We start from the raw sequence: 26,780 nt of genomic DNA, 5'->3' as shown, positions 1-26,780 counted from the left end.
AATAAATCAATCAATGAAGTATTATTTCAGTCTATGGACAAACCCTAGGAGGCCAATCCCCTCGAAGTGATCAAGGAGGACGATCCCCTCGAAGCGTTCATTCTCATTTCTCTTCTTTCATCCCCAATAAGACCTTAAGGTCTTATCACTCCCAGACGTAGGAGACTTATGTCTGGTGGTTATTCAGAAATGGATGAACTATATTCTGTAATGATCCCATTGCACCTTCTATATGTTTGATATGATATTTAGAGCTTTGGTTATGTGTTTCTATATGTGCTTTAGATAAGAATGATACCAATACAACGTCAAATACGACGTTTGAGCTTTTGTTTCGTATTTGTTCTTTGATATGCTTCGAAATGGTTCATATGTCATTGATATGCACTGAAATATTTTATATTCCACTGATATATTTCGAAATGTTTCCTATGCCTCTGAAATGTTTATACGCCATTAATACGCTTTTAAATATTTCATATGCCATTGATATGTTTAGAAATGTTTCCTTCGTTATTGATATGTTCCGAAATATTTCATATGCCATTGATATGCTCCGAAATGTTTCATCTGCCTTTGTTATACTCTGAAATGTTCTATATGCTGTTGATATGCTACGAAATATTTCATTCGCTATTGATATTCTCTAATTACACTGTGCTCCATTTGTTATGAACCAAATGTGTTTTGAATGAAATGACATTTGTGATTCTATATCTAATGAGATGATACCCTGGGATTTCTTGTATTCTGCCTTGCATTGTGATACCTTGTTTGTTAGGGCTCTCTTTTCGTTCTGGATATGTTTTGTCATTTGCTAAGCTTTTTTAGGCCTACTCCGTTGCTATATAAATCTTTCGGGTCAACTTGTCACTCTCTGAGATGTTTGTATTGAGCTGAGGCTGTGGAGAGCTATTCAGAATTGTAGGTAAAACTTATTGGTTGTTATATTGTGGTTATTGTTGTATAAGAAAATTTTGTATGTAATGAAGTGTTATCGATGAACCTGAATGAATATAGCGTATAAAAGGTGTTAAAAGATCTCTTTTATTTGGAATTTTGGAATCTTAAGTTTAGTTTACAATGATATGATCTAGTGGTAATTGGTTGGATTTCTGAGTGTATAAATTGTTTAGCTTGTGGATTTATAAGTGTTGTTAATGTTTTGTTAAATTGGCTTGGATTTTCATAAATGTGAATCATGAGTGATGTGCTATATAAATATAAACTACATAGATTTTATTGATATGAATTTGACTCAATGTTTCTCAGTGTCCCCAAACTTGGATCCTGAATTGATTTGTGATGAAAAATTTTAATATTATCGATTCGGGAGACATGACAGTTCTTTTCTCCTAGTCTGAAATTTCCACTGTCAGAGCGTCTCGCTTCGCTTGAGCGAGCACTTAGCACCTAGCGCCTCGGGCATTTTGGAATGTGCTTTTTAATTTGTTTGCAAAATAGAAGCAAAATAAATGTTATAGACTTCCACTAGGATCATGATAGGTTATAGATTTAAGTTCCAATTGAATATGAAAGAGGAATTGATGCAAAAACCTCAGTTCAAGTCCCACATTGTCTTATCGTTAGAGAAATTTAGTGATCAATAGTTCTTACTATATCTTAGATTCATAGATCATTTATAATTTTGTTGGACGTATCACACTTTCTTCTTTACAGAAATTTTATGAAAATTCAAGCTCCAAAATTAAACCACATTTTATTGGAAGAATATTTTACTAGTGTTATCGTTCAAAAAGGTATATTAGCTTATTGTTGTAGCCTATAGGTGAAAATAATACTAGATCATTTGTTTTTTGGAAAGCTTGTATTGTAGATTTGAGGTAGCTACTTTTGCTTTTCCTCTCTTGTTGCACTTTTTGTGTGAGAATTCTGACACTTGAATGCTTATATCCAGTCATCAGGATACTTGTGTGTAAAGATCCTTTGCTTATGCTAGGTTCATCTCTGCTGTAGTTAGTACAATAGATGCATCATGCATTTTCTTAAGAATTAAGATTATGATTTAGTGACTTCTACTGTCATCGTAACAATTTTTTAAATTTTTAAGTTTTGGAGTGGCATAAGTCAGCCTCATGATGCTTCAAGCTTCAAGTTCCATTCATCGATCTCAGTATCATTTTGACTCATTAAGTTCACCACCACTCAAGTCATTGATGTTCCGTCAAGCAAATCCAAGCAACACTATTTCACGGCCACAGAGTTGTAGGTGGATTGATTTCTTATCTGGTGTGTGTAGTGACAAAATGATAATCCCTTTTGCTTTGAGAATTTTTACTAAAGGTTTTTGTTTGGTCCTTGTACTTTTAGGCAGCTGGAGATCTTCCTGTTCACGGTTCAAATCATTTTGCTCGCAAGTGCTAGATTCTTGTAATACATGTGATATTAAAAAGGTCTGTATTATTTTGAACTTGATGATTGTAAAATGTTTTTAAAATTGTCCATTCTATTTGATTGTACATATTTTTGTTGATTATCATGGATTCTCATATAGTTTGATGAACATTTGAACCTGCTTTCAAAATGATATCATCACAATTATTATAATTTGTGATGAAACCCAGCTTTATGTTGCACCAATAATTGCTTAGAGATAAGAAAAGATCTAGGAGTTAGATGCATGATAAAAGAGCCCAATGTTGTAATATTTTCTTCTTAAATAATAGAGTGGCTCTTATCAACTTGTTTGGCTTGTGCTGAAAATTTACTAATTTGATGTTACTATATGATGGCATATAGTCGGTACTTTAACTAAGTTTTGAACAAAGAATGCTTTGACATAAAATGATATGGATTTGTGAAAATTTAGGAGGTTCAGCACAAAAAGACATGCAAGATTTTTTTGAATTATTCAAATTTTAAAGTAAACTAAGACTCCAAATTGTCAGAAACCAAGGGAACTGCATTCCCTTGCATAGCCTACAGGTCCCATCTAACATTTTGTTGGTGCATTAAAATTTTTATTTTTTTCCCTCTCACTTCTTTACAATTTATGGGTCGATAACCATTTTGTCAAAAAGTTATTGAAGTTGATCGATATTTGCAGACAAAGGTTCAATGTATTGTTTCATATCTTAGATCTATCTTCTTATATTTATTTTAGTTGCATTTGAATCCTTGTCAAGTAGTTGACTCTCCTACCTAAAAATAGCTAATCTGATATGGGTCTTTATGTGAGTTTGACTCTTTTACAATTTTTTATATTTTTAAAATTATTTGATGTTTTAATAGAATATTTGGTTCATATGTTGAACCTTATTATAAAATAGTGAACATTTTATTGAGAATTCCTTTGTGGGTATGTGCAGCTGCTTGTTATGAAGATTCAGTTGTACTACATAGACTATATAGGCCATCAAAACAGTTATATGAATGCATCAGCATCTGCAGCAACATGAACTGGAAGCACTTTGTTAAACCTTCTAATGGAATGTTTTTCTTGTTACTCGAATTTGTACATTTGCCCAGATTTGTCTTTGTTCTCTTGCTTACTGATTGTCATAGTTTAATTTTCTCCAGCTATATTTTGTGTTATATTTTATTGGATACTCTTAGTTTAGTTAGATCAGTGATTTAAAAAGGCGCTCGGGCGCTCGCCTAGGCGCTCAGGCGAGGCGAGGCGAGGCAAAGCCTAAGCGCCTCGCTTCATTTCCAGGTGTCTCGCTTCAAAGAGGTGCCGCATAGGCGCTCGCCCGAGCCCAGGCATCGAGAGCTTCGGGCGAGCACCTGGGTTAAACCAGGCGACCGAACCAGTGGTTTAGGTCTGGTCCGGTCTCCGGTGCTTTAGTTGGTTCAATCGAACCAACTAAAGCATCGATATCAGCGCGACTTCCCCAACCCTAACCCTGCTCACTGTTCACATTGCTCGCTGCCACTGTCGTTGCTCGTCGCTCCCGCTCTCTCAGCCGCTGTAGCTGCTCGCTGCTGTCGTTGTCTCTGTCGCCGCTCCCGCTCCCGCTTTTCTCAGCACCCTCGGTCTTCCCTTACACTCTTCTCTTCTCTTTCACTTCTCCTCTTTCGAAATTGAAAGTATACTGTTAACAGTATATAGTATGCTGTTATACTATATACTGTTAACAATATAACACTATTATTTTGATTTTAATACTATTAATTTTAATATTATTAATTTTTAGTGCCTCACTTCGCTCGGGCAAACGCATGGGCGAGCGCCTCGGGCGTTTTTGGACCGTGGCGCCTTTTAGCGCCTAGCGTTTTTTAAATCACTGATTTGGATACTTGGATATCAGGATATGTCATTTTCATTTACTAGATGTTGATTTTCGTAAGTATATAACTGATGACATTTCTTCAGGATAAAGACACCAACATTGATAGATTAGATTCAGTGTTACCTGTGCAAACTCTTCGAAACTTTCCCATTGAGAAACTTTATGGAGAAGTTGTCATGGTTCGGCTTGATTCTGCTCTTCTGCTGAATTTAAGGGTTTCTGATGATCTCTCTTTAAATAGAGCAATTTTAACTATCAAGTATCTATACAATGTTGGGGCTAAAGTAATTTTAGCAAGCAACTGGCCTCAGGCCAATGCTTCAAGGCTTCTTTCAAAAGAGGCCTTTGCAGGTTAGTAGCATTTCAGACCTAATGTATACACTGTTGCTTTTATCATGTTATCTTAAGAGAAGATATTAAGTAACCATACTAGTTCTCTGCAGCATTCTAATATTAGCTTTCAATTTATCATGTATTAGTTTATTGACATACAGGAAGAAAGACAGTTTCTTAATATATATGCACTAGACTATCTTGCTTCAGTAGTTTAGAGATTTGGTCTCTTTAATTGAAGTTCTGCTTTAATGATGATGGTTTTCCGCTGTGGTCTTTTAGTTAAGTGTTCTGCTTGAAATGTCATCGTTGAACAGATCACTTGTCAGCGCTTCTCAAGGTTAAAGTTGTGCCTGCAAATGATGCTTCTGCCATCTTGCAATTCAAGATGAAAAACGTGGAAAATGCAGATGTACTTCTTCTTGACAACTTGACAAATAATAAAGAAGAAGTTGCAAATTCCTACGAGTTCTCCAAGACATTGTCATCTGGTGTCTCCATCTTTGTTAATGATGCCTTCTCACTATCACATAGGGTTCTTGCTTCAACTGTTGGTGTTGCCCGCTTTTGCCATGCATCTGTTGCTGGTTTTCATTTTGAGGAGGAATTGTTGCAACTAATGAAGATCAGTGAGACCAAAAAACAACCTTATGTTGCAATAGTATCCTCTTCTATCCTATTTCTGTTTGATGCTACTTTCATTTAAACTCTTCAGGGATAATCTTAAACATGTTTCTGATGTTTTTTCCTAATAAGAAATTATTACAACATGAGCTTGGTTGTTATTCAAGTTGGTGCAACAGTGTACTGCATGTAATGGATTTATTTTGCAAGATGCTAATTTGATTTTAAAGAAGGAAGTATGAAAAACTTGGACTATTTTATTTCTTTTTTCAAATTGGTGGTGTTGGAGATCAATCTGCGCCTCATTTATTCAATTATCTGATGGATATGGTTCCTGCTTTTGATTTGCATCAAGATGTATGTCTTTATTTGTGCTAAACATATTAGGAATAACTTTGAAGTGCTAAATGTGGTGAACTGTAGTTTTTTCCTGTTAGCTCTTTCTCATAATCTTAGCAGATTTTTTTATGGACTGCTAGTTGTACATGACATATGGTAGGCATTTGATTATTGTAGTGATCATGTCCACATAACAAGTGTTGTATTGCTAGCAAGGTCAAAAGCATTTGTAACTCAAATTGTTAGCTTCCTATGTATTTGTTTCACTTTGTTATCTTCATATTTTAGTTGGTAGTATGCTCCCATGCAGCTTAGGTTGTGGCCCAAGCCTTTGTCTGGATAGCGCATTAGTTGGTGATGGCATGAACTTGTGCCTATTGGAAATGCTAAGTAGTTTTATAGGGGTACAATTAAAGAAAAGAATAAGAATAGCAGAAAGATGAAAGTGAAAAAAGGCGGATCCATAATTTTATAAAATTTTTGCTTTGTCCTAGTTTATAAGGTTTTGTGTCAGCATTATGCAAGTGTCTTTTATAAAATGAATGGTAGGCCTCCACTGGTGGTGAATCGAGTCCTCAATCCTATACATCTGCATATTAACATGATATGCTTGTTGAACCTAATCATGAAATTTTTCCCACGATTTAGTGTATTGAGCATAATAATTTATACAATTAGAACTCCAACCATTTCTACAAGTTCATATTATTATAGACTAAACATTCCAACAATTCCAAAACGAGAGAGGTCTTTTTAAAACTTCTACACGATATATCAATTTAAATTTGTCTGCAACATTTTATTACATACAAAATACATTTATACAACAATAACATCACAACCAACAAAGACTTGCCCATAATCTAAATAGATTTCCACTGCCTCAGCTCAATTATAACATTTTAGTGAGTGATAAACTAACATGAAAAAGGGTTATATAGTAACGGAGTGAGCTACAAAGCTCAGCAAGTGGGAAACATATCCAGAATAAGAAATGGTAGTTTCAAACAAACTTGGTATCAAAATACAAGTCAGAGATACAAGAATTCATGGATATTAACTCATTAGATACAGAATCACAAATGTCATTTCATTCAAAACATATTTGATTCATAACAAATGGAGTAAAGAATAATTGGAGCATATCAATAACGTAAGAAGTGTTTCAAAGTATATCAACGGCCTATGAAACATTACGAAGCATATCAATGACATATGGAATGTTTTGGAGCATATAAAAGAATATGAAACATTTCGGAGCATATCAATGGTGTATAAAATGTTTCGGAGGATATCAAAGGCATACGAAACATTTCGGAGCATATCAGTGACGTATGAAATGTTTCGGAGCATATCAATGGCGTTTAAAATGTTTCGAAGTATATCAAAGGCATATGAAACATTTCGAAATATATCAATGACGTTACATTCATTTTATTTTCATCCAAAGCGCACATATAAACACATAAGCGATGCTTTGGATATCTTATCAAAAACACAGAGGGTGCAGTCGGATCTTAAACAAAATATAGTCCATCTATTTCTGGATAACCACCTAACAGAAGTCTCCTACGTTTGGGAGCTCAATCCACCCACGTCTGGGTGAAGTCAGAAGGGGCCGGCAATGCATCACGGGCTCTAAGCAGGTGCCCTTTACCATTTCTAACAAAGGTCCAGACAATCCCATAGCCACCAGAGTACAAAAGGATATGTGAACAATAAAACTCGTATATATCGGAAAGCACATGTGAAACAACGAAATATGCATGTGCTTGTACGAAACAATATAATTTAAACATAAACGTTACATTACAGATTTATATATACAAATTATTTCGGGATAAGAGCATATAGGATTTCGAAATAACAATGTGCAGCTCAATAGAAGTAAGGATTTCAGCTAAAATATACACCGTATGCCATCGGTGCATCAATGTGGTGATGATTGTAGGTTAATCGTGATAAATCACATTTGTTCGAGACGGCTCCTAAGGCATATATTGGTGAATGTCAGAGCTTCTACTTTCGCTATTGATCTGCTGCTTTGTATCATACTGTTGCTCGGATAAGTATGACCAACTATCACCGTACTAGTGATTTAAAAAGCGCTAGGCGTCAAAAGACGCCAAGGTCCAAAAACGCTTGAGATTTTAGGTGCTCGCCCGAGCGAAGCGAGGCGCTAAAATATAAAAATATATAATATAATTAATAAATATAATTATTTAAATAAAAAATATGCTATTAAATTAAGAAAATTAGGTATAAAATCACATTAAATAAATAAATCATAATAGTATATTTTTTAATTTTAAATAAAAATTAATAGTATTAAAATCAAAATAATATATTATTATTCTAATAAATAAAAATACTATTATTAGTATACAGGTAGCAGTATACTGTTAACAGTATGGTGAGAAGAGTGTGAGAAGACCGAGGCTGTTGAGGCAACGGCAATGGTAGCAGGCGACAGCCGTTGCTGGAGCGGGAGCGGCGAGCGTCGGTGACAGTAGGAGTGGCGAGTGATAGCGGGAGTGGGAGCGAGGAGCGACAATGAGAGCGGCGAGCGATGACAGCAGCGGCGAGCAGTCGGCGAGTAGCGACAGTAGAGAGTAGCAACAACGAAGAAATTGCGATCGCGAGTGTTAGGGTTGGGGAAGTCGGGGAAATCGCGAGAGGGGGCCTAATATCGATGATTTAGTTGGTTCGATTGAACCAACTAAAGCATCGAAAACCAACTAGACCTAAAAATTTAGTTTGGTCGCCTGGTTTAGCCCAGGGGCACACCTGAACCACCTGGTATCGGGCGAGCGCCCAATCAGCTCCTCTTTGAAGCGAGGCGCCTGGACATGAAGCGAGGCGCTCGGGCCTCACCTCGCCCGAGCACCTATTGAAATCACTGTGTCGTACTATTGTTGACCGTATGATTCTCCATAATACGATGTTTATGAGAGTGAAATGGAGTGAAATATGAGGGAGTATGGGTTTAAAAACCTATGAGAAAATATTCCAACGGTCATTTTGACCATTGGAGCACTATTATGGACTGTTACCGATCTCTTCATTCTACGCAAACCTTTTGAGTTGGAGCAACATGTTGCCAAACTGGTGCTAACTAGATATGTTCTGCTTTTATTGCATTTGAATAATAGTCTGATTCCATGTTTTAGATAATTGATTTAAAACAACAGTTTCATTGCCCAGATTTTCTTGTTTTTTTAATTCTAAATTTTTGGCATTCTGCATGCTGTTTCCTTCTGATGGGAGCTAAATATGTTGCAGATTGGAGGGAGTAATTTCCTGAAAAAAGCTAATACATTGCATGTTTTAGCTTCTACATGTGATGGACTGATTTTCATTGGAAAGCTAGCATTTCAGATAATGAATGGTTTCGGACTTTCGGTACCTACCCACTTAGTGGAACATGATGCTGTTAAAGAAGCACTAGAACTGATCAAACTTACACAACAAAGAAAGATTCCAATTTATTTTCAGAAAGATTTTGTGTGTCAAAGTTGGCAAGCCTGAGCTGGTGGAGATATACGCTTATAATGAAATCTTGGTAGGTTAGTATGATGAATTGTACATGTAAAATCATGTGAAAATTAATTTTTAAGCTTGGATTGGCCCTTTTGAACCTTTGTCCTTTTAATCTTTCCCTTTACTTTCCATTTGTAGTTCACACTTTCATTTTGGCTTATCTGAGTCCTGGAAAGCATGCTAATGCTTGCCTATATATTTATTTTATGTATTATTATTTCTTAAATTTTTTTCTTTTTTTTTTCATAAGCCACAACGTATTCTTTGTTTGTTTCTTTCTTTCATTTTAGTTTTTTCTAGTGAAACTTCTTAAATCTTTTTTATGAATTTGTTAAATTTTATAACATGGACTTGGTACAAGCTTTGATTAGAATCCTAATTAATCGTGTCACAAATTATATGTGTTCTATCACTTTTCTCTCATCACTTGAACATATCAAGATCCATTTTGGACTTGGCCTTTTGTACTCAACTTGGTCCTGGTCCCCTTATTGTTGAAAGGAGAGGGTCCAAGTCCAATTTCCTACTTGTTGCCTATACCACGTCTGTGGGTCTAGGATAACTGGTAGCTGAACCTAACCTGGCTATCATTACTGGTTATAGCTCCACTTACATCTTTCCAAATGATCCCTTGATGATCTAATGCATTAAAAGATTGTGAAACATATGTAACTGGATCTTCATAGTGTAGGCATTTCTAACCTAAACAGTGAGACATTTTACTGATTATCTTTAATATTCAGGTTGGGTGCCTGTGGATCTAGGGCCAGTTTCAATGAAAGAAACCTCTTCTATGCTCTCAACATGCAAGGTCTGTGGCCTCATAATTTACTTTCTGTGCCATGTTTGAAATCTAATTGAGGTTAAATGTTTGTGTTTTATAAGGTACTCTTTGTCTTTCATTAACATCTAAGCCATAACCGGTTCAAAACCAAGTGACAAATGCATCTCAGAATGTCCATTAAGCCATTATGATAATTATATTTTTCTTCTGTTTCTTCTATAGATAAAAATGGTCAAGTACATGCAGCTATGGAAGATCAACTAATAGAAAAAAATTGTTTATTGGATGGTATTGCTTGTTGTCCCCCGTTTTTTATCATAAAAGTGGTCACTAAGTTCTTTATATAATAGAAGATCATGAATATCTACTTAAAAATATCATTTTAATATTCCCTAGTTTCAATCACTGATTACAGCACTAATGTATCCAATCAGTGGTCCATGCCAGCATAATGATCAGATTTAACATCTTAGTTGCAAAACACTGAAGTAAAAAAGAACTATCATAGTCGATATGCTTGATTTCTCCTTGGACAGCTGCATCAACTCTGAGATAGGTTGTGCTACAATTTTATTGAGAATGAAATTTAATTTGGCATGTTTTCATTCTTATTAAGTCTGTTAGTGATCATCATGCTGCAAGTGTAGTTACTTTAGCAGACTGAGTTTTGGTGGAGTATATAAATGTATCAAGACATAGTTCAGTTTAAGCTAAAATAGTAGATCAAGTTAGCATTTTTCCTCTTAGCAGTTTTGTATGATCATTTTTAGTCTCGAGGTCCAAATAACTTATCAGACCAATATGTACTGATTAGTATTTACTCATCTGATTGGTTCTGGCACGTGGACCGAGTGATTTTGCTCGATCTGGTTTGAAACTAGTTGTTTTAATTTTTTATTTTTAAATTTTAACAGCTTATAACAGTTGTTCAAAGCTGTTGGCTGTTTTAGATTGCAAAAAAATAAAAACAAAAGGTGTCAGGGACTGCTCTCTTGCATTTGAATCCTTGCATTTGAATCGATCAATTTTGGCTTCATTACCTGCTACAATGATGTTTGGTTGGGCAAATACTTTCTCAATTTGGTATGCTTATCTTTCTTTATCTTTCACAAACTTGAACTTTTAATTCAATTTATTAGAAATCAATCAAACAATTTTAACTCTAGTATTTTTTTTTGTTGTTGTGGTTCTATTTTCTGTAGTCTTGTTTTAACTTTCTGATTATTGTGATTTTTACTTTTTGATTGAAAATGTTGAGTTTGGTGCTTAAGCAAACCAAATGGAGATGAACTAACTTTCATGGCGTATACACTGCACATTATGTTTTTATTTGAAAATATGGGATGTTCATTCAATATTGTATCTATCATAGAGAGCATCACAAGATTAGTGACAACTTGTCGTATTAATACAAGGCAGTTGACTTAGATGTGTTTTGCAAAAGTTATCTGGTTAATGCATGTCCTTGACATGTAAGTATTATTTTTTTTCGTGGTTTAGTGATTTGATTTTTTAGATAATTAAGAAGATTTGACCAGCCAACCCAGTATTTGTTCTCTGTCATTTCCATGTCCTAGCATTCTTTTCAGAACTAGCTATCTTATACAATATTGTTAATGCCTTGATATTTGAACTGTACCTTGTTCATTGAATTATGGTGTAACTTTTGTCATTTTATGTGATTTGAACTTGCTTTTAGAGTAACAATGAACCAACTATAGATTATTTAATGCAAGTCCATCTTTTGCTTATGTTATCTTTGTTTGGGATTACTTAACAAACTTAGAGGGTTTCCTGGTTGATTTGTGATCTTTAGCTGATATTGATGAATGAGGACTTTAAAAATGATAAGTAACCAATTAGGTAATCAAAATAATGCTGAGCTGATAGAATGCTATGCAAAAAATATGGCTTGCACAAAGAAGAAGATTTTCAGGTTTATAGTGGGTGAGTGGTGACTTAGAAAGTAGCCAAAGATACTATGACTATTGTCACTTTAGGGTGATGCAATTGCAACCAAACCTGACCTTTTTAGATGGGTTAACATAACAAAGCTTTATATATAATGACTTAAGTAGATCATGAGAAACTTGGTCAGCAAAGTTGCTCAAATACTTGCAGAATTGACATTTTAGCATACTGAAAATGTCTAGCTACTTAGTTATACGGATGAAATTTATAGTATTGCTAATTGGAAAAGACATCTACATTGCGAAAGATGGATATTTTTGTGATGCTTGATGGCGCTATTATTCAAAATTTCAAGCAAGGTTTCTTTTTTACCTATGAACCCTAATTGTTAAACTTGAGTGGATATTTTTCTTTGTTTAGTTTTTTCCTTATAGTAGTGCTTCTTAACCTAGCTTTTATATCTTATTGCTTAAAATTTATTTTTTATGCCTTATAATTTGACTCTTTTGTGTTTTGTGAATTATTTTGTACATATCTGCTTCCGTAATAAATATTCACATCTTACAGAAAGTCATATTGATTGGTTCAGTAAGTTTTGGTTCTTTAGAGGAAGTTAACGTAAGAACATCTCAATTGGTATCCGTACTTGAAGGAATAAGCAAAAATGGCAGTGAGGTGATTCTTATTGGGAATGCAGCCTGCAAAGCGTTTGCAGGAAAATCAAGTTATTCTAATCAATATTCAGTGTTTAGAAATGCATCAGTTGCTTGGGAGTTTCTCAGAGGAACAAAGTTGCCAGGTGTGGCAATATTAGATAAAGTATGCACAGCTCTACTCTTTATATTTTAATTTCCCTTTTGGTTTTTTATATTACTTGCCAATTATATGAAGTCAAACATAATCAATTATCTGTAACCTTGAGGCTGCAATTTGTAACTTTTACTATAATTTGTGTGTTTACATACTGTTGTATCCAAATGTGTGAATGCTTAGATTTATTTTTTCCAGCATATATATTTTAGAAACTCATGCTATATGTATATATCCAGTTAGTAATTTTCCATTTATGGCTGTTTAGATTTATTCTGGTGCCTTGTTTATTCTAGCTTGTTAATTTATCTTTATGCATGCAAATGTTTCTTAAAATTTGTAGTTCTATCCAAGGTTCGTAATACCGTACCGTACCGGTATTTCGACCTGGGCTCGGTACCGGTACGGTACGGTGTACCGAGCGGTACACCCAGGTGTGCCGAGTACAGTGCACTGCTACAGTGCTACAGTGCACTCGGGCCGGTAACAAGCGGTCCGCATACCGACAACCTGTCGGACCGGTACATACTGCCCGTATCGGGCAGTACGGTTCAGTACGGCAGACCCTACTTCTATCAAGGATTAAAATCTCAATTCAGTATGTGCTAGGACAGACTAGTATGGGGCCATTATGTATCCATTACCATGTGTTGGTGTAGGTTTGTATTGATTGATTGGTCAGACCAATTTCAAAAGTTACTTTTAATTTTAAACTAATTAAAATTTTTGTCTGCCCCATAATGCATCAAAATAAGCTTGTAGGCCCTATCTTAATGTTTATATATCAAGAAGTATATGTAAACAAAGCTTGTAAAGGTTCTGAGATAAGGAAGTACATGTCAAAAATTCAATAATTTTTAACTAATTAAAATATTTTTCTGCCCAAGAATGCATCAAAATAAGTTTTTAGGTCCTATCTTAATGTTCATATATCATGAAAATATATATAAACATAGCTTGTAAAGGTTCTGAGGTAAGGAAGTACATATCAAAAATTCAATTATAAGTGTCATACTATTATTTGGTAGTACCAAAAATCTTATCATATCAAGTGTGTCACATGTTGAGGTTGCAATTGTTAGACTCTTAAAGATAGAAATTATAAGTCCGCAGAACCCACTGATAATATTCTTCCTGCAGCACCCAAAACTAATATATTATGTGTAACATGTGAAATAAATTTGGAAGTGTTGCAAAGATACATGGATTAAGAACAGCTGGCATATTAGTCACTATGGGAGAAATTGTTCTGGGATTGGGTAAGCGCAAATGCACAAGCATGACTATGTCGCTGTTAAGCAGTAGAACTATTATTGTCATCACTATACTAATATTGAGTTGTATGGAGCCTTGAATTCGATGAACTGGGGCCAATCATCAACATTATATTGTGACCCATGAAATTTTGTTGGTAATAAGGCTGGAACAACAAGAAACTCCGATATGACTCAATCTTATGTAAGCTCTCTCTTTGCCTTTAATACATCAATTGTCTTTGCCCCTTTCTTTTTGGTCATAAACTAATAAGGTGAGCTTCCTTTGCCCCTATCTTTTCAGTATGAATGAGAATTTGATTTTCGTTATGCTCTCTCTTGCTATTTCTACATACTAGAAACATGACTTTAGCTTATATATTTTTAGCTTATATATTTTTAGATATTTTTGCAAAAGTGTATAATTTGGTAATTTTATCAAAAGCTGGTCTTTATATTCTTTTAGAACTTCACTCATGTTTAATTATGTACAAAATTTGCTGCTATTTTAACTTCGTATCCATAATTTATATTCTCCTTTCTGATTTTTGTCTGTTATTTTTCCAAATTTGTTGTAGTCTACCTTTTAATACTCCATGAGTCTACAACCATGTTTTTGTATGGTAATTAAACTGGTATAACATAAGTGCCTTCACATGGGAAATACTATTAATTGAGGCAATAACAGTATATAGCTATTGAGGCAATAACTCCTTTCTGATCAATAGCCTCAATCTTCTCACACTCTTCTCACTATACTGTTAACAGTATATAGCTATTGAGGCAATAACTGCAGTAGCAGTCGGTAGCGACAGCGGGAACGACGACAGTCGTCGTAATACCAACGGCAAGCAACGATTGTGGCAGTCGGCGAGCAATGATTATGGTAGCGACAAGTAGCAACAGTAGCGGCAAGCAACGATAATGGAAGCGACAGCAGAGAAGAAATCTCAGTGGCAAAATCGCGAGAGGGAGCATGATATCTATGATTTAGTTGACCTAAAAATTTGGTTCAGTCGCCTGGTTTAACCCAGGCACTCGGCCGAATCGACCGGCGCCTCTTTGAAGTGCTCCTATAGAGTTGCACCAATCAAGTTTATGGAATTGAAAATGCAACTACAAGAACTGTTTGATAAGAGTTTCATTATGTCTAATGTCTCATCATGAGATGCTCCGATGCTGTTAGTTAAGAAAAAGGATGAAACATTAAGGACTTGGATTGATTATAAATAGTTGAATTTGGGGCACTTAAGTATAAGTATCCTCTACCCAAAGTTGATGATTGATTTTATCGATTGTATGGTGCACAAGTGTTTTCGAAGATTTGTATGAGGTTTGTTTACTATCAATTAATGATTAAGAAAGGGGATTTCTTAAAAATAGCTTTTAGAACTTGATATGGTCAGTGCGAATTCTTAATAATGTCGTTCGGTTTGATATGCCCTTGCAGCTTTTATGTATCAAATAGATAGGATAATTCAGCCACTTTTGATTTTTGACTTTTGTCTCCTTTTAAATCTCTTATCCTTTCAAGATTGCGAAGAGGATTATAGGAATCTATGGATGCTAAAATCAAGTTTATTTTATCGACTCTCAAATCGATGATCAATAATTTGAAAGTATATAGTGGATCCCGTTCATATCATTAATTTTAAACAATCATGATGCATAGTGTACTTGGAATTATGACATTCCACCAAAATTTGTTTCCTGATATATGGATTATTAGTGTCGAATATTTTATCGCGAAATCTCAAAAGGCTATGCTCGGAAACTCTAAAATCGGACTTCAATCCATTATCTACTTTATTCCTTAAGTAGACAAAACGTGGATCTTATAGTTCTTCCAACTAATAATATGAAATTAGTTGTAATTACTTTTGCTCTAAATATTTAAAGACATTATTTATATTGGCGAACATTTGAAATCTTTCCTTTATGCACCATCCGTTATCATTTTGGTAAAACAAATGTTTTAGCTGATACACTTAGAAGAAAATATATAAGTTTGATGGATAATTTTGGTGGTGATGCAACGTAAGTCATTGGAAAAAAATTATGACCTGAATGTTTTTAGGAAATTGCTAGACTCGGCCAATTTTTGCATACCAACTTAGCCAATTCTTTATTTTAAGGGCGATAGGCTTGATTCAACTCCTTGCCTTATCTCGTTACTTTAAGCTCATCGACTTATCCAAATGGGCTGTTGTTGCTATCTTGTATTTGTAAAAAGAGTATTCAGATCAAGAACCTAATTTAAATAAAACTCTTGAGTTTCCTATTATATTCTCGGATGACTTGCTCGGATTACCACCAAATGGAATAGGTGAATTTGCTAATGTTTTCGTCCCTGGGTACAACCGCAATATCTAAGCCTCCCTATAGAGTGGCACCACTCATGTTTGTGGAATTCAACAAGCAACTATAAGAACTGTTAGATAAGAGTTTCATTCGGTTTAATGTCTCATCATGGAGTGCTCCAATGTCGTTAGATAAGAAAAAGGATGAACCATTGAGGTCTTGTATCGATTATAGATTCATTATATTAAATTCATTATATTAAAGGATGATATAAAATTTATTATATTAAATTAAAAAAAATGGTTCAAGAGATCTAGTATATTATTAAGAGATCTAGTATATGATTATAAATTGCACGTGTTTTATTGATGTGAAAAATGTTTGTTCAATGTCCTCAAATGTTATTTTGTATCTTGGATTTTGATTGTTATTGAATTATAATATTATTAATTTAACATATGTTCACACCTCTTGCATGCGTTAATTTAGGGGGTGTGACAAAATGATCCATAGATGCATTATATTTAACGGTTCGCAAAAGATCCATGGATTAATTCTTCTTGGTGGTGTTTGATGGCAATTGGATGATATAGGTTAATTGTATTTTCATTCCTCCTCTTTTCGGTAGATGATAGTGAAGTTAATCCTACGTATCTATGTCTCATTTAACTTTATAGTTCTCTTTGAAAATAGTTCATGGAATAGTTTTTTATTTTTTTATTTTTTTAATTATGCATGATGACAATATTTTATGATGAAACCCTACTTCCACAAGATATCAATAACCTGTTTTCATGCTCCAAATACGTGGAGTTAAGATTTTTCATTATGAAAGTTTTATTTATTTTATTAATAAGCTTAGATGTAATAAAATATGCAATGTTTGATTACAATGTAATTCTTAGGTTCTTTTTTGAATTCTTGTTCATGGTGTGTTGTAGTCTTTTTTTTTACTCATTCCTTAGCATGTTTATTAATATTTAAAATAGTTTAATAATTTTTATAAAAAATTTAAAGAATACTTATATTTTTTCATCATCACCGTACAAAAATTCTATAGAATATTGTACCGAAAATAAGAGCATAAAATTGAAGATTTGTTTCTTTTTTCCTATTTTTCTAATAATGAACCATGATGGGCTTATCATAAACAGTAATGGGTAGTCTAATAGGCTGGCCATTTACTTGGGCCAATTTTTTAACTTTAATTTTAAACATTTTAATAGTATTTGTATATTATTTTAATGTTATTAAATTATTTTTTGGATTATTTCCGGACCAAATAGGCAGGAAATCACATAAATAAAAGCAGAACAAGTAATCTATTTTCAAAAGTGATGTTTCTTTCTTTTCGCTTTGTAAAGTGTTGTTAATGTGATGAATCCCTCGATATTCGCTGCTCTCCACAGCCCCCTCTCTTCCCCTCCTCCCATTTCCCCATAGCTTTCTTCCCTCGCCTCCCTTGCAACACGCTCACCTTCATCTCATTCGGCCCTCTTTTGCCCCTCACACTCAAGGTAAATTTTGGTCTCTTTCCCACATTTAGGGTTTGCTGCATTGACTTTGTGAACTTGTTTTTCTTGAAATGTCTAATCGGAATCTTAAAATCGAGTGATGTCCCTCTTTCCCTTTTCCCACCCCATCATACTCTTTCCTCATCTTCGCTCCTCAATCTGATGATGTCCTTGTCGACTTGTTTGTCCATCATTTCTTCTCCATCGGGCAAATCATTGATCACCTTCCCTCTTTATGATTTATAGTATTGGAATCCATGATCATCGTTGCACTTGAGATCGTTCAGCTCCCTGAGAGAGATCGTATATTTGTCGGTGACTTATTTTTGCTCCACCCTACTACTATTTTATTGGGCCTCCACTTCTCTGGTCACCAACCATCAATGCCTTCATTGTCGCCTCGTTCGTCCTAAATTTCTCTCTTTCGTATGGTTTAATTTGTAATTTTTTTTATCTTCTTAAGAGTGCTTTTTGATATCTTAAAATTGGGAATTTGCTTTGGTGTTTAGATTGTCTACTTGGATTGCCCTCCAAATTCTTGAAGCTTTATTTTTTTTATTGTGCTTGTGATCGCATCCTTCTTGTACATTAATTTATGACATGCTTACTTATCCTTTGTGTTTAATCTATTAAGAGTCGTGATCTTGTCATGTCTAAGATTTGTGACTAGAACTCATTGTTGACTTTTGTTATCAAATAAATCTTGTATATTTCTTTTTTTATTGTGAAATGTTTTGAGGAGAAAGAGAGCATTGTCCATTGGAATTCAAGATTTTTAGTTTTTGCTAATTAGGTTTATGTTAGATGTGGTTTCTTTAGCAGCTGAATTCAAGGATTGTAGTCTCGCGCCGATCGGCAATGTTGGTCTATGGCTGGACCAGTACTAAACGGCTAGTACTAGCATAATGTATGTCACTACGTGCCTACAGATCCTAAAATGCTCAGAAATTTCAAAACATTATCTGAAAAATCAAAAACATAAATTAGAACCTTTTAATTGCAATTTAATGTAAATTTAGTTCGATTTCAATAAAAAAAATATCTAAATAACAAAGGGATAGCGTTTTTATCTTTTTCGGACGTTGAAGTACGAAGTTGGAGGATCTCACCAAATGAGAAAATGATTCAAGTGGACTTTGTTCTTTTCATTTATTATATTAATTATGGCAATCTTAAAATGTATGTCACTACGTGCCAACAGATCCTAAAATGCTCAGAAATTTCTAAACATTATCTGAAAAATCAAAAACATAAATTAGAACCTTTTAATTGGAATTGAATGTAAATTTAGTTTGATTTCAATAAAATATTATCTAAATAAGGAAGGGATAGCGTTTTTATCTTTTTCGGACGTTGAAGTACGAAGTTGGAGGATCTCACCAAATGAGAAAATGATTCCAAGTGGGCTTTATTTTTTTCATTTATTATATTGATTATGGCAATCTTAGTTTTGTTGTGTCTATTGATTTTATTTTTCTTGAAAATGAAGTTATCTCGGTGAAATAAGCTCACCTTCCTGAGTTGAGTTCAGGTCAAGGATTTTAATTTCAAATGATATCGTTCGTACCGGACTGTACGTATCGGTCCGGCAGCCGATCGGTACGCAGACCGCTCGCTACCGGGCGGTATCAGCATAGCTGCGGCTTGGCTGCAACGAGAGAAGAAGAAGCGTTAAGGGAGACGAGGGAGAATCAGGAGAACCTCGACGCTTTCTGATCTAGCGTCGCCCTCTCTCAACGATCCCGATCCAGGTTTTAACGAAGAGTCGGCAACTCGGCTTCTTCTTCGCCGCATTCTTCGTCGAAGGCCGGAGACGCTTGCAACCTTCGTCGTGTTCTTCGCTGAAGGCCGAAGACGTTTGCGGCCTTTAACGTCTTCGCCAAACGCCGCATATGACTAGAAGACTGCGTTCTTCTCCTCGTGCATGAGGAGAAGAAAAGGAGGCGACATCGTCGAGGCAATTAACACCTCCTTTTTTATTTTTTATATTTTATATTTTTATTTTATATATATATACTGAGCAGTACAACTTAACGTATCGCTCGGTACACCTATATCGTACCGTACCGAGCAAAACTAGAAACATCGATACAATACAAAATTACGAACCTTGTTTGGGACTCCTTGTTTGGGACACATCACTTGGTTTGTTTGGGAGTCGTCATTTACTTATTTGATAATCTTATTCAAGACATTGCATATTCATCCTACTTTTGGGTAATATATCGTAATGATTTAAATATTTAAACAATTTAATTGAGCTTGCTTTTCATTATGTCCACTGGTATTAGGTTAACAAATTCTCCTTCAGAATATATAAGCACAACACAACTTTTTTTTTCCTAAATCGTTTATGAAATGTACTAATAGAAAAGGCTGAAAATGTTACTTTAGGGCAGGAGAAAAACAATAAATTTTATTTGGGTCTTATTCAGGAGATTACTGGAAGAATAAAGTGAATTTACCTTTACTCAAGCGTATTGATTATATGACTTTTAAGTCCCATAATTATAAAATTTATTATATTCAATTTAAAAAATATGTTCAAGAACTATCTCTTTTGGAGATCACACTTGCACTCAATATAGAGAGGGCTTAACCATCCATAAATAGGAGATGAGGATGATGTCCACTAAAATTAAATGTCTAATCAAGAAAATTTTTAACTTGTTAATTAAATAATTAATTTTAACTATTTCATACCTGGTCATCTTAAATTATGAATTAAATTATTTTTTAAAAAAAATTTAGCTTAGATTTTATATCCGAATTTATTGGTCTCTCAAGTCTTGGTATTAGGAAGTGTGAGGGCTCGACCAAAATTCCAGTAAGATTGCATCAAGTACAACAAAGGTTGCTATAATGCTAAGTCACAAGTGGACTAGAAATGACCTCTTAAGCAAATGACGAGATACTCAACTAGTTGGTCTTTGATTTCAGTATCTTATTTCTAAGTTATTATACTCTTTTATATGTTGAATACAATTCATCATGAATATCATCATTTATTTGAATCATTAATTTTTTTGCCGTAGATATTTTTGAGAGGAGAAATCATAACAATGTGGAATTTGGGTTAGTAAAGATATTTTTTTAGTCCAAGTGATAGCATGATTATAGGTTGCTTGAGTTTTAGTTTATGACATAAGAATAATGACATGACCAACTCCTCACTACCATGAGGTCTGCACCATTGACGATTGGCAATCAATGGCGACTAGTGATTGGCGTTCGATAACCAACGACTAGCATTCCCAATTTGTACTGAATTATTTTTTTGTAATGAGTTATATTCATGATTAATTGGTTCAAACTCCATAATGAAAAATCATCTGAATTTTGGATAGATCACTAATTTTGAATTGCCAAAACCCATCAATTGGGAACTATGCATCCATGGACCGTCTTGAAATGGTATGCTAATCTCAAAAGCCCTCACTCCTCCGAGCGGCTTCATTTCTTATGTCACTAGACTCATTTCCACCAACGAATTTGGTATGCCCTCAATGCAACCCGACTATTGAGTATTTATTAATGTGCTTGTCTCGCTTTGACACCCTTGTGTGTTTGTCGAGTTAGCCTCCTTGTCAAGACTTGTAAAAAGAAAAGGGGTTAGTAAATACACGAATGCGTGGGCATTTTGTTGAAGGACATACTTGGGATTCCATAAGCATATTTGAGCAAGCATATTATACACATTGCAAAATATAAAAATAGGCTTTGTAAGCTCTAAATGGTCGCCTAACAGAGGGTCCAAATCAACCCATCATGCATAAACGGTCCCCACCACACAAGTGCTCATGTGACCCCATTGGGGAATTGAGCAATATATCATCCTTATACACTACTCCAAAGCCCCATCTAATTATATGCTACCTTGGGGTTCCAAGGATCTGAGATGTCTGGCGCAAGAGTTTAAATAGGCACTCGGGCCCTTGCCTTGACCAGGCAGCGCGCTTCAGTGAAGTGTCGCCTAGGCACTTGCCTAAACTCAGGTGAGCATTCGATTGAAACAAAACGTTTGGTTGAATTGTAGCTTAGGTGGTTCAATTGAACCAACAAGCTATGAACCCTACTTCGTGCGCAGTTGTTGCCTTCGTCAGTGTCGCTTCCTTTGTCGTTACTTCTACCATCGACACATAGGATCAACACTTGGTCTGTTGTCGATGAATAGGTTCGAAAAGTCTAGCTTTTATGTGCAATTCCCTCTGTGCTGCTACTTTCGTGTGCAGCTCCTTCCATCGCTGAGGGAGAGAGTCGTTGCTTCCTCACCACCACCGAATACTTTTGAAGCTTCGTCCGTCCATAGTTTTCGCTATCGTCGCTGTCACCTTCTAAAGCTTTGTTTGCCCCTATTACTATCATCTGTAGCTTCCTCCATCGTCGTTGTTGTTGTCCGAAGCTTCTTGCGTCGCTGCTATTGCATCGACAGCTTCCTCCGTCGTCGTTGTTGCTCAAAAGTTCCTTCATCACCGTTGCCCTCTCTTTCCCCACTTTTCACCGTTAATGACTCTTTTCTCTTCTCTAACGACTACTAACAGTAGATTAAATACTGTTAACAGTTATCGTTAACTATTGTTATCATATAATTGTCCCTATTTAGATTTTAGCACTGTTAACATCTATTTATTAATTATATTTTATATTTTTTATATTTTAATATTTCAAAGTGTCTCGCTTCGCTCAAGCAGGTGCCTAGGCGAGCGCCTAGCACTTCAAGAAATACGATTTGGCGCCACGCTTTTTAATTCACTAGTATAGCGTGTCATATCTCCATTGCAAGAAATACGATTTGTTGCGGGTTGGAGGCTCCATTTTTTTTGGATAGTTTTGCCTTCGCTTGATGACCACCCAAGCTGTCATTATAAGCTAGAAACGGCCATAAAACCTAACCTAAATGCAATTGTTAAGCCTATTGCAAGCCACAAGACCGAAATGCACATTACATCGAACACCTTCAGTACAAACTTCTTCCTCCTCTTCCTTCCTATTTCCTTTATTTCTTCATCCTTCCTCCTCTTCCTCCTCGGTATCTTCCTCTTCGAAACATCGGTACATACCAATGTATCTTGTGCCGATACACTGGTACCGATTGGTACATCTGACCAACAATGACTATGGGTGCATGACGATCCTTGGTTGGTACAATGGTGACATTGCTCTTTTGCAACCTGAAAGACCAGTATTTAAATCATGGAAACAACTGATCTAATAGAGGTAAGGCTCTATATTAGATCCTACATTGCCATGTCTTTTTGGTTGTAAGGATAACCTTGTAGCAAGTAAAGGAAATGTTAGCATTGCAAAGACTTGAATTGTAGACTATTGAGATGGATGTGCAAGAATGATATATGAGTCAAAGAAATGTTTGCCAAGACTAGAATACTGAATTGGATGCGCAAGGAGCCAAGGATAATATATAAATGAGAGCAGTTTAGAATGGTATTAAATTCTGAGTATGTTCAAAGGAGACCTAGAGAGAGGAGGTGAGTTTCTTAGGATTAGTGGTGCCAGAAATAGAGAGAAACCTATCAAAAACATCACTAAGAATGATAAAAAAATATTTGTTGTTAATGATTTAACTAGGGATATTGTCTTATATGGAAAAAGATCCATGTAGCAACCCCATATAGTTGTGACATTATGGCTTGTTGATGTTATTGTTGTTGTAGGTTAGAAAAGATTCTATGTCCTCTTTAATTCAATACTTTTATACACAGTGCATAGTGAACGCATTTCCTTGTCAGTAATGCAGAAATGTTTCTCCAACTCATAATTCCCTATTGAATTTTTTGTTTTTGTCAGCCAGAACAACAGCATTATATATATTAGAGTATATCAAAGGCTTGCTGTCACTCTCAGCTTGGGGAGGTTTTTCTTGTTTTGCCCCCAGTTGCAAAATCTGAACATTCCTTTTTTCGTTCTTAGTTACTAGTTTGTAGTTACGAATGAACACTTAGTTTACAGAAATGTTTAGCATTTGACTATTTTTACTGTTTGCTTCATTTTAAAAAATTATGCAAAATTTTATTTGATGAGCATTTTTTGGTTGACAAGGATATCAGAACCTAGGGAAGACAATTAGTAGGTGTTTATTTTTAGTAGCCTAATTAGGAATGCTCAACCTGTGTACATCATGATTCTTGTATATGACAACTAATTATTGTATATAATGCTAATAATAATTAAGAGTGGGAGGTGATAGGAAGAAGAAAATAGTTTTTAAAAAACAAGAATGGTGTTGATGGTCAAAGAATCAAGGCTTGTGAAAAAAAATGGATATTGAAGAAACTCTAAAAACTTTAATCATAGTTCTGTTAACCATTATTATTCATTAATTTTATTTTCAAATACTTTCAATCTGTTTATTCGAATGCCAAAGTGTTTACATGCTAGTTAAGACAAATCAGATCAAATCATATGGTAATCCGAACTATAGTTTTTAATATTTGGTTTGAATTATGTTTATGATAACCCTAACTCAATTCATGTATATTATTACTTAAATCTGATTACCTAGTTTGAGCCAAATGTAAAATTCATGAACAACTAGCATGATTTTTAATGCATGTCTTGCCTCCTTCCCTGATGCAGATATTAGCTGCTATGGATATTGTTCGTCAAGGAGCCAATGTGATGCCAAGGAAACAATTGAATGATGTTTTGGATGCTAAACTGGGTCCTGATTGGTCATCCAAACTGACGAGCTTTGATTATGAACATCTTGCTGCAGCAAGCATAGGGCAGGTTGTTTTGATCTAGATTGGTCATATCCTAATCCTCCTGAATTTCAGATATCGTGTGTTTGGATGCCATAGAAAAATTCTTCAACAAAGTGCTTGCTTGTTCAACTCTGATTTGCTCATGTTGATATCTGTTAGACTTATTTTTCTTCACATATTCTTGTACGTGCCTTCTTCAGGTCCATCGACTAGTTTTGACGAATGGTCTGGAGGTTGCAATGAAAATACAGTACCCCCTGGTGTTGCAGATAGCATAGAAAGTGACATCCAGAATCAGTTTAATTTTAGACTACACAAATCTCAATCCTAAAGGAATTTTTCTTGATTACACTATAAAGGTGAACCTACATATTCATGATCTCATTGACTTGTCTGTGTCAATTGAACTTTTCAGTAGTAATGATTAAACTGATAAAAGTGTTTTCTTTCTGTACTGTACTAGTAACTTTATCATAATAACAGTTAAGTTAATCATTATATATTTCCAAGTCAATTCTTAAGACTAGAAGTTAATGCAACATCTTTACATGACTTCTCATTTATTAAAAAGCAGATGACTTACACTTCGACATTACAAGGTTATTTGGTCTGTCTATGTTATTAGGCTAAAATGTGTTCTCAGAGCCTTATGGGGTCTTCAATAATAGATTAGTCATTAGTAGAGTATAACCCACGTTAAATGTGGAATTGCTCCTTTTTTTATGATGATCGTTTACACTTTTTTTTACTATCTTTCAATTTCTTGTGTTGTCATCGGATTGAATTTTGATAATTCTGTTTTTGAAATTCTATTAGTATTTAGTGTATGTTGCTGCTTTATGTGGTTGTCGTGCTATGTATGCTATGTAGTATGTATAAACATATTATGCTTTTCTTTAACATAGTTCCTCATATTTTAATCGACTGGATAGCTCTCATTTGCTAGTTATGAGCAATTAGAATGAATTTTGACCAAATTCTATTTTTCCTTGAATGAAAATTTTTTCAGTTGTTTTGAAATATAAGATAGGTCATCTTTCAGATTGTCTACTGAGAGATGAGTAAATGTATTCCAATCACTTTGATTGTACAGTTACTTTGATTCATTAATCAGGTTTTAACTCTTATAGATCATGACTCTAATGCTATGCATCATCCAAATTGGCTATGTACTTTTTCTTGCAGATTGGTGTTCAAGATCAATTTAGTTTTTCAGTTCCTTATAACCACCCATGATATGCTTTATCACAGCCCAAGGCCAAATCTTAAATTGTTATGAACCAATAAATTTCCAAATTAAGTTTGGAAACTTGAGCATGCTATTTACAATCAGATATAATGATTGGTAATTTTCTTCAATTCTTATAATGGTGGCTAAGGAGGAACTGTCTAGGGAATGTGATTATGAGATGGAAGCTGCAAGTCATAAGCACATGGTCCTTTCCTATTAACTAGATCATGCAAAGAATGCATCCAGAAGAGCATATTTCACCTCATTAAATAAATTTACAGGAAAATATTGGAAAACCCTAATATCCCAACTAATAAGGGTTACATTCATAGGTCTTTTTCCACCATTGAGCTCTGTTTAGAATGTAATCACTGTTTAAATTAAGGGAAATTAGATTTATATTTCTTGTTTCTATTAAAGTTTTATTCTTTTATACCTCTAGATACTACTTCCTTGACATCCCTAATTGCTCTTAGGTTATGTCTACACTATCTCTTTGCTGAATGAATATATATGTTGCACTTGATGAGATGTTTAGTCAGACCAAATATTTTGCAGATAGTCATGTTGTTTGATCGGAACCTAATTGGATTTTTAATTCTATCTTTTTTAATCTGAGAGCTGATGCTTTGTAGTTCTCACCTTTCGTTTGTAGTATCACTGATTTGATTCCTTTTTCTAAATAAGATACAGTTAGTAATTCTACAAGCTTTTTTTAACAATTTCTTATTATTCTCAAGAGTTCCTATCGATAAGGTGGCATTACTAAGTCAAAAATTGGGGGCCGTGGGGAAAACATTGCTTGAGCTGATTGGAGTTTGTTTCTTCGTTCGTGCATGCAAGTGCAATTTGTGTCTTTGTTTTTTTGTGTGAATCACGACCCTTGTTCCTTCTTTCTCATAAGTTGTGCAACTTTGTCCTATGTTTTCATTGAGAAGGAATAAGAAGCAAATCTTTCTTATGTGTTGTCCAAATAAAGGATTGAAATTTTGTACCGTATTGGTGTATTGAGCTTTGCTCGATACGATGCAGTATGTCTAGTTTAGACATAAAATTCTTCAAAAATATCTGAAAAATAAAAAAATTAGGATAGGATTTTTTAAGTTAGAAATAAATATATGTTTAGTATAAGTTTAGCAAAATCATTGTAAATTAGGTAAGAATA

The 26,780-nt window shown here is 34.6% G+C and overlaps 1 pseudogene; it reads left to right on the top strand.

The window, feature by feature from the left end:
- The first annotated feature begins 937 nt into the window (after positions 1–937).
- On the top strand, positions 938–24,834 carry LOC103972701 (uncharacterized; annotated as a pseudogene).
- Positions 24,835–26,780: the final 1,946 nt, after the last annotated feature.

This window comes from Musa acuminata, chromosome BXJ2-4 (genome assembly GCF_036884655.1).
Source record: "Musa acuminata AAA Group cultivar baxijiao chromosome BXJ2-4, Cavendish_Baxijiao_AAA, whole genome shotgun sequence".
In the NCBI taxonomy this organism is placed as follows: Eukaryota; Viridiplantae; Streptophyta; class Magnoliopsida; order Zingiberales; family Musaceae; genus Musa; species Musa acuminata.
This window is presented reverse-complemented; position numbering and strand designations above follow the sequence as displayed.